Source organism: Rousettus aegyptiacus, unplaced genomic scaffold (assembly GCF_014176215.1).
Source record: "Rousettus aegyptiacus isolate mRouAeg1 unplaced genomic scaffold, mRouAeg1.p scaffold_m13_p_2, whole genome shotgun sequence".
In the NCBI taxonomy this organism is placed as follows: Eukaryota; Metazoa; Chordata; class Mammalia; order Chiroptera; family Pteropodidae; genus Rousettus; species Rousettus aegyptiacus.
Window position 1 is genome coordinate 149,128,367 of NW_023416295.1, and position 14,288 is coordinate 149,142,654.

General features: G+C 32.5%; 1 pseudogene; it reads right to left on the reverse strand.

Annotated features, from left to right (window-relative positions):
* Positions 1-12,441: 12,441 nt before the first annotated feature.
* LOC118614717 lies at positions 12,442-12,559 on the reverse strand (annotated as a pseudogene).
* Positions 12,560-14,288: the final 1,729 nt, after the last annotated feature.

A 14,288-nucleotide genomic window follows, 5' to 3' on the forward strand; every position in this document is an offset into this window, starting at 1 on the left:
AATCAGGCAAGAAAAAGAAATAAAAGGCATCCAAGTAGGGAATGAAGTCAAATTGTCACTTTTTCCAGATAACATGATTCTTTATATAGAAAACCCTAAAGATTCCACCAAAATAATATTAGAAACAGTAAGCAAATACAGTAAAGTTGCAGGATGCAAAATTAATGTACAAAAATCTATTGCATTCCTATAACTAACCATGAAATTTCAGAAAAAGAAATGAAAACAATTCTTTTCGCAATTGCAACAAAGATAGTAAAATACCTAGGAGCAAACTTAACAAAGGTTGTGAAGGACCTATACACTGAACACAACGAAATATTATTAAAGGAAATTGAAGAAGATACAAAGAAACGGAAAGATATTCCATGAAAAACAGACATGTAGACCAACGGAACAGAATTGAGAGATCAGAAATAAACCCACATATGTAAGGGCCATTAATTTTAGACAAAAGAGCAAAATTATACAACAGAGAAGAGAAGCTTTTTCAATAAATGGTGCTGGGAAAGTTGAAAAGCCACATTCAAAAGAATGAAACTAGACTGCTATCTGTCATCATACACCAAAATTAACTCAAAAGAGATCAAAGACCCAACTATAAGACTTAAAACAATAAATTGCATAGAAGAAAATAGGTACTAAATTCACAGACCCTGGTTTTAGAGAGAATTTTATGAATTTGACCTCAAAGGCAAAGGAAGTAAAAGCAAAAATAAATGGAAACTATATCAAACTAAAAAGCTTTTGCACAGCAAAAGAAATCATCAAGACAAAGAGGCAACCATCTGAATGGGATAAGATATTTGCATGTGAGGCCTCTGATAAGGGGCTAATATCCAAAACATATAAATAATTTATATAACTCAACAAGAAAAAAAACAAACAATCCAATTAAGCAGAAGACCTGAACAGACACTTCTCCTAAGAAGACATACAAATGGCTACTAGACATGTGAAAATATGCTAAACTTCACTAGCTATTAGGGAAATGTAAATCAAAACCACAATGAGATATTACCTCACACCTGTTAAAGCAGCTATTATCAACAAGACAAGTAATAACAAGTGCTGGAGAGGTTGCAGGGAAATAGGAACATCCGTACAGTGCTTGTGGGAATGTAAATTGGTACAGCCGCTATGGAAAACTGTATGGAGTTTTCTCAAAAAATTAAGAATAGAATTACCACATAACCCAGCAATCCATCTTCTGGGTATCTACCCCCAAATTTTGAAAACATTTACTGTATGGACTCTGATGTTCATTGCGGCATTATTCACAGGGGCCAAAAGATATAAACAACCAAAGTGTTCTTTGATAGATTGGATAAAGAAGATGGAGTACATGTATACAATGGAGTATTACTGAGCCATAAGAAAAGATGAAATATTGCCATTTGTGACAACATGGACGGATTGTGAGATATTACGTTAAGCAAAATAAGTCAGACAGAAAAAGTTGGGAATCACATGATTTTTGTTCATATATGGGCTATAAAACTGAGAACAGCATATGAATAAGACAAACAAACAAAAACTCAGACACAGACAACAGTTTAGTGGTGCCAGAGTGAAAATAAGAAGAGGGGGAGGTAGATAAGGGTAGGTCAAATACATGGTGACAGAGGGCGACTTGACTTTGGTTGGTGAACACACGATGCATGTATTATTGAATTGTACACTTGGAACTTATATAATTTTACTAACCAATGTCACCCCCAATAAATTTAATAAAAAAGAAAAATATTTCTGAAGAGCCTTACCCTGACACAATACAGTTAGCACTTGCTTCTCCTCCTCCTTCATTTTTTTTTGTTTGTTTGTTTCTTTTAAGGATCAGTTTCGAAGGTAACCATATAGAAAGCTTTAATCAAAAATATTATATAGACTAAGGTAATCATAACAATGTTTCATCGTGCCAGATATTTTCTCCTTGCCTCTCTTGTTTCTCCTACTTTGCTCTGTGTCCTGAGATCTTGACTAGGATGAACTAGATTGGCTTGCTTCCTTGATCTCTGGCTTTCAGATGGGTTACTCCAATAGGACCCACTGCAGAAATTTGGAAAGGGGCAGGAAAGTCAGGATGAATTATCATTTTCCAGCATTCCTTTCTTCTGGGTTATTTTGGGTTGGCTATATCTCTCTACAAAGATTAGAAATTTTGTTAGGTGGTGCTGTCCAAGCAGCTTCCTCTTCAGCTTCTTATAATTGTTCCCTCCCTTTACGCCTTAGGGCTGGGATGTAGTGACTATTCCCAGCTGTTTTCCCTAAGATATTGCATCATCCTTGTTGTTTCTACTAAAGCCTATAGGTAGTATCTTTATTAACATCTCATAAGTTATCCAATTTTAATATTGCCTTTATTTCATCTGAGTGGTTAAATAGCAGCTGAAAAATATTGGTGAACTATAATAAAGTTCTGAAGGAACTACACAGAATACTGCATATTTTGAAAAGATGTGGAGAGAAATGAAATGAAACAGGTTAAATGCCACAGTATATCTAAAGAGAATGTTAACATATATCTCCTGTTGAGTTCCAGAAGAATGAAGTACAATGTTGAGAGGCTGTAATTAAATAGATATTAGCTGAGGACTTTACATAATTGAAGAAAAACACAGAAATATCAAACAAAATAAGCTAAAATCTACACATAAATACATTATCGTAAAACCTGAAGAACGGCAAATACAAAAATAAAGATCCTAGAAAGTAAAAAGCCAGAGAGAAAATGGATATTACCTACAAAAACTCACGGTTGGCTTCTGGGTATCTGTAGCAACAATGAAAGGTAGAATAAAATGGTATAATAATTTCAGAAGGCAAAAATTAATTACAGTTCAACCAATATCCATTCAAAAAAATCGTCTCTCAAGAACAAGTGAGAAATAAAAAAAAATTTATGCAAAATAAGCATAAAGTTTACTTCCACTATATTGTCTAAAGAAGCTTACAAGGAATATAATTTCAGGAGAAGAAAATTATTTTATAAGGAAGATTTGAAATGCAAGAAGTAATGGAGAATATTTGTATTATGAGAATATATCTAAAAAAGGTCACTTGAACTGTAAAAGCTAATGATAATAATGTGTAATTTTGAGAATTAGAAAAAAGAACTATATAATTGGTATAATCACTATGAGATTTAAATGATGTAGGGTTTGCAAAAGTTCATATTATATTTTTAACCTAACAAAGTTTAAAAAAGACTATAGCTCTATAATCATATTTTCAGTATAACTGTACTTATTTTGTTCCCATATGTTTTATTTTTAGTTTGTCTTATAATTTATTTTCAACTTTATTTTTGGTAATGTATTCATTTTCTTTTCTGTTTTTCTCTGTGCGATATTTTAGTCCTGGATTTGAACCAGAGTAGTTTGAGGACATAAATTTGGATTTCTTATGTTTGGGTGCATACAAATAAAAAATCATAATTAAAGTAGGCCTTATATCATGTTAAAATTGAAAAATTCACCCCCAAAATCTATAATTTAATTACTTACCAGAGGGCTTTAAAAAATTAATTTGGGTCAAAAGTCCCTGAGGGGATTTTAACTTGTTTTTTTGTTCTTTGAACACTGTTACATGGAGTGAGCATTCACTCTTCAGTTAACTGCCACGTGCAGAACCCCCTTTTGTTTCATCTCTGTTCATTTCATATCATTTTATGCATTTACCAGCCTAAGACTTAAATGCATTTATGTTCTTGATTAGCGACTTACAAAAATGCAGCTCTCTGAAATTTCCAGCTTAAAAAATGCTGGATATTACATAAGTGTGCTTTCACTTTTCTAAGAAAGTCTAAAGTATAATGTTAATTCTATGGCTTATGTAAAGTACAGATTTGCCAATTATTGATGTATAATCAAGGACTAATGTTCAGTTCCTCTGATTCTGTTCTCATTGGCAAAATAATAATAATAATAATAATAATAATAATAATAATAATAATAATTTCCCTGCTCATTTCGACTAGCTTGCTCTATACATTTCTGTTACTATTTTTTTTCTCTCCTAAAAATGAAACATAAGGGTTTAATATACAAGGAACTTAGTGGTCACCACTCCTTCCCAAACAAGCTGAACACACTTTAAAATCAACAATTCTTCTTAGATCTTTCAGAAGAGTGAGGTCACAGGACAAAGCACTGCACCAAAATGAGAGAGACAGCCAGGTGGACACAGAGAACCACAATTCACTGAAGCAGAAACCTCTGCGGGAACCAGTTCTGAGGTAGGAAAACCTGAGCTGTAATGACAAATTGCTGGAGGCCCAGTACAAGTCTGAGAGCTAAAATCTGCAAGGAGCCCAGATGAGAGAAACCCCTAACTTTTGTGAGTTTTACTTCCAGGAGCTCTGCTAGATACAGTGAATACAGAGAAAAATTTTCCTGTGCTTCCTATAAGGGGAAGGGAAAAGGAACCATTTTGAAATATACCATAGCACTCTGTTCTTCTTACTAAGCAAGATTTAAATGTTGGTAAGAAAATATTTTACCAAAATCTAACCTGCTAAGAAGGAACATAAAGAGATAATAACTAAAGGTTATAGGGATGCTATAAGTAAAACTGCTATATCGAAACTTTAAAAAAATAAATAGATCTTTAAATAAATGAAACACAGTCCATTTCTCCCAAGAAACTAGTTCGTATTCACATCCAGACACCTTTATTTTTCCTTTTCTAAAACTGGGTAATATCATCGAGATTCTAAGTAATGTATTTTTAATTAGTTTAATAGCTATTTAAATAATCTGCTTATTCTCAAATATAATCTATCTTGAAACCCAAATTATCTTTCCTTCTCAGTTTCCTCACTCTGTTAATAAGGTATATTTCAATATTGCAGACCTGAAAACTTTCATCATCCTCAATCCATTCTATTTCTTCAAGTTTTCAAGAATATTACCTAGAATTGCTTATTTATTTTCATCACCACTGATCATTCGCAGAGTTATTACCATCTATGGTTGAACACCTTTGAACATCTTTTATTTCTATTTATTAATTCTGTCCAGATCGAGCAAGACTTGATTAAAATATTATAGCTCACTTGCTACCAAAGATAACTAAGGAATAAAACAACCCAGACTGAAGAATGAGCTTGGTTTGGCTAGAGGTGGGTATGTGGAACCTAGTCACCAAGATGAGTCCCTGAGGGGCAGCTGACCTGTCCAGGCCTAAAGTCCAGTGGAGAACTACCGCTTGACACTAATTCCCCAAATGGTCAGTATTACAATTTTAAATCTGGTGGACAGGGAATACTGGGAACAAACCCAAGCTCTTAGGAACCAAGCTAATGGTGGAAATAGTTTTTAAAAATATGTCCATATAGGGCAGAAAACCAACCAAGGCATTGATAATGTTGAAAACCATTCATTCTTGGGAAGAGAATTGTCACAATTGTTCCCTGATAAAACATACTTTTGCCAATGTATTTGTAAAGATTCCTATAATGAAATACAGTTCCTTTTGCAACCTGTATGGAATAATATAACTAAATACTGTCATCACTGAATAAGGAAAACGAGTCTAAGAATAAGGACCAAGAGATTACACAAATTTGCAAAAGGAAATTCTGCTTCAGATTCTCATGGGAAGGTTTCTGTTCTCAGCTGGAGTTCCTTTGGGAAAAATTTAATTATTAGAGTGACAGAGAACATGTCTTTGCTTAGATAAATAAATAACAAATCTATCAGAGACAAAGGATATCTCTGTAATAGAAGTTAGTTTATATAATTAGTTTACATATCTCATCATATATTAAAATAAAAACTCATCATTAAACTTAGTTTGATTATATGCACTCAAAATGATGATTAGAATACCTGCCATGTGTTAAATTCTATGCTATATATTATAGGACTATAATTTTTAAAAATTGATTTCTGTTACATTTTCAGTTTACTTATAAAGCACCACAAACTGATAAAGATATTCAGCTTCAACAAATGTTAAGAAAAAGAATTAGTTAGCTTAGAGAAGAGATATCTTAAAGCCAAGAGAGATCATGGTAGAATAGAAAGAACATTGGAGTTATGTATCAAAGAAACTGTAGCTTAAATTACAGCTTCTACTTATTGACAATATTTCTCTGTGCTGCATATTTAAAATCCCCTCTGAGTCACAGTATACATGCATATAAACTGGAAAAAGTATGATCTATCATGCCATTTATGGGGTTGTTCAAATAAGCAGAAATATATTATTTAATATGTTTTATAGAATTTTCAAAATATCTAAGGCACTTCAACTTAAGAAACCATCTAAGAAACCAAATGTGGAAAAGTTTATGTAAGCAGCTTTCTCTCTTCTCCAGAGATCAAAGTGGAATATTTTTCAGAAAATCTTTCACATATCGTTTTGCAATACCTGTCATAAACTTAACTCTGCACTGGAAGTTTATTGATAAGATGAACTCTATATTCTATCAGCTCTGCCTCTTTTCTCACTAGGGTTAGACTTGTACAGCCAATTCAATACTGGACAGATTCCATGAACAGTCCCAATGGTATCTGAAACTTAACGTCTCAAAATAGAAACATCTGCTCTTTCAAACTGCTTCTCATAGTGAAATTAAAAAAGGGCAAAAACTCAGTTAACTATGTCACTATCAACCTAATTGTGTAAGTCAGAACTTGGTACAGTATTCATCTAAGGTTTATTCTCTCTCTGTGGCTCTCTCTGTCTGTCTGTCTGTCTCTCCTCTCATACCACCTCCCCAAATAACCACCAAATCTTGCCGATTTTCTGATTTTTATGGGCTAAATATTTCTCAAAACAAATTTTCCTTGATCTCATTACCACTCTGATCCAGACTCTTTGGGAGTTTATGAGAGCTTTCTAAGAGGTATCCCTACTTCGACTTCTTCAGTTTTCTTTACATTTGCTGTTGTTCTACATCCAAACTGTGTTTTATTATTACAGAAGTCTCCTCTTATCTGTGCGGTATACATCCTAAGACCCCTCAGTGGATACCTGAAACCATAGTATCAAACTCTATATTTAATATGTTTTTTTTCCTATGCACATATACCTATAATATGGTTTAAAGGCTTTCCTTTGGCATATTTGCCAGCAATACTACCCTTGCACTTTGGGGCCATTGTTAATCAAAAAAGTGTTACTTGAACACAAGCACTGTGATCCCCTGACAGTCGACTTAATAAGCGAGATGGCTACTAAGTGACTAAGCAGCAGGGGGCGTATACATCATGGATACACGGGACAAAGGAATGATTCATGTCTTGGGTAGAATGAAGTGGGTCAGGGAGAGATTTCATCACACTACTCAAAATGGTGCACAATTGAAAACTTATGAATTATTTCTGGAATTTTCCAGTTAATTTTTTCAGACCATGGTTAACTATGGGTAACTTAATCCACGGAACTCGAAGTCATGGATAGTGGGAGACTACTGTACTTTCCAGAATAGAGCATTTTCTAATAAAGCATAACTCTCTTACTTAAAAATTTTCAGTAACTTCTTATGTCCTATAGGATAATGTTCTGAGCATGCCATGTAATGCCACTATGATTTCATCTTGTAAATAAGCCCCAATTTCCACCATTTCCCCTTCTCTGTTCTTGAGTAATGCAGTGGTATTTCAGTGCCCAGAATCTATCATACACTTCCTACCTTCGTGGCTCTGCTTAAACTTGTCTCTGTTTGTAATACCTTCTCTATTATTTTCGTGGCTTCTGTAAAAAATTATCACAAATATTGAGATATAATACATCACACGCATGTATTCGTTTATAGTTCTGAATGTCGGAGGTCCAAAATCAGTTTCACTGGGTTGAAATTGAGGTGTCAGTAGAACCCTGTTTCTTTAAAGGCACTAGGGGAAAATATGTTCCTTGCTTCTTCCAGTTTCTGGTGGCTGCCAGCATTCCTCAGCTTATGGCCACATCACTACAATTTCTACCTCTGTGATTAATTGTCTTCTTCTCTTCTTCTGTGTCAAATCTCCCCTCTGTCTTGTTCTTATATGGACACTGTGATTGTATTTAGGGCCCATCCCAAGGATCTAGGATAACCTCCCCATCTCGACCCTTAACTTAATCACATCTACAAATACCCTTTTTCCATATTATTAAGCACTTATAGGTTCCAGTAACTAATCAGGACCTGATATCTTTGGGGGCCATTATTTGGCCTACTACTATACCTTCCCATTAGAATTTAGCTAGGTTTTTCATATCTGTGTACCTTGAATATTCTACGTTTACCTCAATTTATACTTGTTATTTAAATATAAACTCTTCCTCACTAGAATGAAAACCTTCAAGGGGAAAGAATAAATGATTTTGTTCACTTTCCTAAGTACGGTTTTTTTGGCACAAAGTAGGCACATAGTAGGCACTTAATGTGTATTTATTAAACTTTGGAAATGAAGTCAAATGTATTTTTTAGGTTTGTTTTTGTTTTCAAAATAGATGATGTACACAGTGGAAAAGAACAAGAAAAATAGCACATGTTTATCTCACTGTCCAGAGCAACTCATAGGGAGTGTGGCTTGCTTCCTGACCTCAACTAATCTAATATCACAAATAAAAATTGTTTGCTTTTCAAATGCTGGTTTATTGATTCATTTTTTTTTTTTTTTAGGATGAAAAATTCCAAGGCATAATTGGCCAATTGGATTATAAGGAGCACCTTGACTCAGAATACCATATCAAATAATAGTCATGACCCACATTCTTATTCTTTAATGTGAAATTTCATCTTATCACCACCATTAATACTTGCATCTGTGAATGAAACAAAATTAGAGATACTTCATTCAGAAGCAGTATCAAATGAAAAGTTAGGACATCACCTAAGGTTATCCCTAGGGAGTCACACCTTTGTATAATCTTCTCCCCTTGAGTGCAGGCAGGACCTGTGTCTTGTTTCTAACTGATAGAATATGGCAAAGGTGATGGAATATGGCTCCTGTAATTATGTTACAAGATAAATATACACTACATATAGAGAATTATAAATATATGGTATATATATTTGCACACACACAAGATCGACTTATCATCTATCTATCATCTATCTATCTATCTGTCTATCATCTATGTATCATGTTGTGCTAGCATTCACTAGAGAGACTGCTCTCAATTGCTGGCTTTGTAGAAGTAAGCTGCCATATTGTGCGAGGGCATATGGACAAGGCCATGTGGCAAGGAAGTACAAGCAGGCTCTAAGAACTGAGAGAGGCTCCTGGCTGAAAACCAGCACACACACACACACACACACACACACACAGAGAGAGAGAGAGAGAGAGAGAGAGAGAGAGAGAGAGAGAACAGAGATTTACAGCCACAAGGAGAAAACATGTGGCTCTTTCACCAGCAGAGCTTCAGAGAAAATCACAATTCCAGCTGATACCTGGGTTGCAGCCTGGTGAGATCCTGAATCAGAAAATCCAGTTGACCTGTGCCTCCTGGACTTCTGCCCTATAGAAAATGTGAGATAATAAATGTGTGTTATTTCAAGTCATTAAATTTGTGGCAATTTGTAGCAATAACAAACTAAGCTTTCTTTGTAATACAGAATTAGCAGAAATATTAGAGTACCACTGCAGAATCTTAGAGTAGCAAAAGCCATAGAATAAAATACTTGATATAAAAAAAAATTGAAAAAAACTCACTTAAATTTACTCCAAATGAGAAAGAGAGGGATACCTAAAAAAATAACCATAGCTTTATGCTTATTAATATAAAGAAACAGCACTCTAATGTGTACGGCATTTGAAAGAATAGCAAAGAAGGTAGGGTAAGAAAAAAAAGATATGATATAAATATGGATATGTATGATAACTAGCGAGTTAAGAATAATATCATTGAAGCTAAAGCTGATGTTTCAGTTTATGATTCAGGTTTACGAGAACAGACGCGAAGGGCACCTCTTCCAGACTGGCCCCCCAAAACCTCCAACACATGATTTGTCATGTCCCTTCCCTTTCCACAGCCCGGGTGCATGGCATCTGGAAGCCAGGCATCGAAGATGGAGGAGAACTGCTTCATTGATCAGGAACACTTACATGGTATAGTATTTTATGTGAGCAAGAAATATACTTCTGTTTGAATCATTGCATATTTCGAGGTCTATTTTTAAAAGGTTTTCCAAGGCATCATATTTTTTACTCATTCAATTCCATGTAATTGCAGGGTTCAGCTTTCATTCTGAAAATTTAGTTCTGGAATATTTATTTCTAACGGGTAATGAAAGGAGTTGAGACAATACGAGTAACATGTCCTTCTCACATCTGCATTGCTCAGTTTTTTAAACTCATTATTTCTGCACAACGTGCACTCACTCAAGTATATCATGTGTTGCCCACTCAAGCTTCCTGTTAGAGAAGCTGAATTACAGAAGAAACATTGTTTTCGAAGATGATAGTCACTTTTGTTCTACTGATCAACCTCAAGTGATCAAGAAAGGGCTAACTAAAATTTAGCCTACTTACTAACCTTTGAGAAAAACTAAATTAGCTTCAAAGAAAATGACTAGTGTCTACCCACAGACTGACATAAATTGTTAAAAAGTACAAAAAGAGTGAATATCTGAGTTGTAATTACTATTAGCTATCATGTTTCAACTATTATAATCATAGCAGGGAACTAAAACCTTATGAAACAATAAACACCTCAGGAATAATTTAAAAGAGCAAAAAAAATATCGAATCATTATCTTGAAAAGATAATTGCAATTATATATATATACGTGCTGAGAAATTTAGCAAAACCATTCAATTATTAGTCTTGCACAGGCTTTGAAAACCTTTGAAAATTGGTGAGGTATTCATTTTTCTTTTGCAAAAAAAATAACAATAATAATAGTCCCATGTAATTTAGTTAATTACTAACATTATATATTGAATAAAACATTTCTTTATAATGTGATACCCAAATGAAAGATAATCTTTCAAAACTTGCTCTAAAAGTGGTTGAGAATTATAAAGGCATAACTGTTATAGGTCAATTCTATTAATGATGTCAACTGGGTTTTTTAATTGCTTAGGAATAATATAAACATCTTGACCTTGTTCAACTGCAACTTACAAACATATTATATAGCAACAATCATATATTACATATTACATTGTAGCATAGAATAATATTAGTTATAAGGTGAAGTTAATTATGATGGGAATTATATACTTTACAAATTCTACTGCAGAAGGAATCAAAACTTATCTTTTTCTCTAGTTGAAATTAATCAATATAGTATTTGAATACAATAACAGTAAATAAAAAACACTTCAAATTTTATATATATGTGTATATATAATAGGTATATGTATATGTGTTTATTTATATTTATTCAAGGTAGAATTGAGTAAATAATCCATAAAGTAACACAGAAGTAATTTTATCTTAAAAATATTTGTTTTCTGCTAGAACTTTAGTTTGTTTAATCATTTGGATGACAATTAAAAATGAGACAAATATCTCAATTTTGATTGTAAATGAATCCATTTGTATGTAGATATTTATTTTAATATCAATAAATCCACAAATGCATACTTCTTCTAAATGATCCCACAGGAGTAACACAACCAATGCTTAAAATTCAATTATGAAAAGTCATTGGATTGTTATATATATATATATATATATTTATGTATTTGGTTTTGCCTTTTTATTAGGAAGACTCTCTCTTCCCAAGATTCTTTTCTACCCTTTTCCCCAACTTTACCTTTTACTAGTTTAATTTTTGTGCTAAGATTTTTAATATTCATAATTTGTTTTTCTGCATGATATGAAACACAGACATAACTTATTATTCTATGACTTTTTCTAATAGTATCAACACAACTTAAAGATAGCATATATTAAAAACTTTATATTTATGATAAAATAAATTTTTATGTACTCAATTTCTATACCTAGAAATCTATTCGATTAGTGAGGATATTAATCCAATTCTAATAAAATAGTATTTAGTCACTTTTTAGTTTGGTTCATAAGTATTTTCTCATTATTTTACCTAGAAATTTCTCAATTATTCTTTTATATTTTCTTTTTCAATACAGGATGTCCACATTAAATTAAAATATTTTCGTCAAGGTTTAATTATCATTACATTTTATTGTTTGATTAATTTGGTAATAATTAAAACACTGGGTATTTTTGTTCATGTTCATCCATATATTCAAATCTTATTTTATAATCTCCAGTAAAGAATTAAAGAATTAATAACATAAATATTATGTATTCCCTTCAGTTTTCTTTTCTTTTCTCTTTTTTTTGGAAAGGATTGTATTTCCATTATATTAGAAGTTAATAATGGTATCTATCTCATGAAGTTTCTCAGAGGATTAAATGTATAGCTGAAAAACATATTTTTTTAGGTGAGCCAACCCTTGGTTAACCTCACAGATTGCAAGGAACTTGTCAGCTTACGATCTCTTATTTATTTTATTTATTTTTTATGTTTTATGCCTACAGCACCTGGTCTTCCTAGGTGGTCTCCTATTTAAGTACTAACCGGGCCTAGCCCTGCTTAGATTCCGAGATCAGACGAGATCAGGCTTGTTCAGGGTAGCATGGCATAGACTGGAAAACATTTTTAAAAATTTCCTATTATATGCCACGTTGAATATGTAATACCTGCTATTTTTATCATTTGGAATTATTGCTTTTGTTATATCACCTATTATCTGTCCACCTTACCAAATGGTCTTATGTATGCTAATGTATATAATATAGCTAAGGGAAAACATTATTTGTAGATAGTAACCATCTTGTTCTCTCTTTCCTTTATTCACTATTTCTCCCCCTCATTGTGTTGAATAAAGCTACCAATTCTATATTTATTTAGAGGAAAATTAAGAATAATAATTCTATTGGTATTTGCTATTTCTTGATATTTGAGTTTTCAAAAAATATAACTTTAATCAAATTAAGAAACCCCTATTTTTAGATTACGAAGTTTGTGTAGCTGTTAAATTTCCTAAAATGCTTTTGGAATCATGTTATTCATATAGTTTTTCTCCTTTGTCTCGGTAATACATAGAAATATTCTACCAAGTTTCCTGTCATTCAGTCAATCTGACAATCTTATAATAAGGTCTACTAGCTCATAATACTTGTTTTTAAAAACATATTTCTGGATTTGATATGCTAATATACTTAGGACCTGGGGATCCATATTTATAAAGGACAGAAAAAAAGATAAGAATAGAATTTCACCAAATAAAGGGAAAAACACACATTTCTTTTTTTTTCTGTATGTCTATGTACACCATTTATATTTGGTTTAGATTATGATAGATTTAAGAAATTGAGTTGGGAAGTATTTAGTATTTATCTTTTCAAAATTCTAGGACAGTATTATGGAACGAAGATATTCTTTCTCCTTGCAGATTAGTTTGAATTACCCCACATCTCTGAATCTGAAACTCTTGGTAGAGAAATTACGCATCTACTCTAACACAAACTATAAGGAAATGAGATTAGCTGAAAAGGGCTGTTTAACTTGACTTCAGAGAAACAGAACTAAGCAGATGAAGTTCTTATTCATTAAAACCTGATATGTAATCAGTTGCTAAGTTTTTAATGTTTAATATCCATTTCCTATCTCTTGTATCCAGAATCTATGAGTACTTTATCTGTTCACTGATGTGTTTCTAGCACTGAGAATAGTACGAATCCCATAGTAGACACTCAAATAATTTTTGTTCATTTAATAAATGAATAAAGTAATAATAATTTTGTTTTGGTTGTAAATAGATGTCTCTTTAGGGAGATGTGAGAAAATTATTATAGGTAGTATAATAATGTGTTTATCAGAATATTAATATTTAGTACCCTTTACCTGAGGCAGAGAAAAAATATTGACACTTCTGTTTCTTAGAAAAGTAGGTGCATAGTTATATTTTTTCTGTTTAGGTTTATAACTTCATTCTATTCCAACACTAGGCTGCTTTCTTATTAGATTTACTTATGGAATCAAAATGGAAGTAGAGAGGAAGAGGATATGGTAAAAGAATGCAGGTATCTTGTTCACAACCACTCATATCTTGTTTTCAATATCATGCATATTATAAATTAAGTTTTTTCTTCCTACCAGTATATATACTATACTTCCTTGAAACATCAATCAAAAGTTTCCTAAGAAGATAATAGAATTTCTCCAAATAAGGGGGAAAAAATCAATTCCATAGTGTAATAAATCAGCTGGTAAACTTTCTTTAAAAATCACTTGTTATTTTTGATTTAGTTGCAGGTATTAAAGAGAGGACAGAGCTTATTCAAAAATTTTAAAAATAATCTGTAATAAAAAA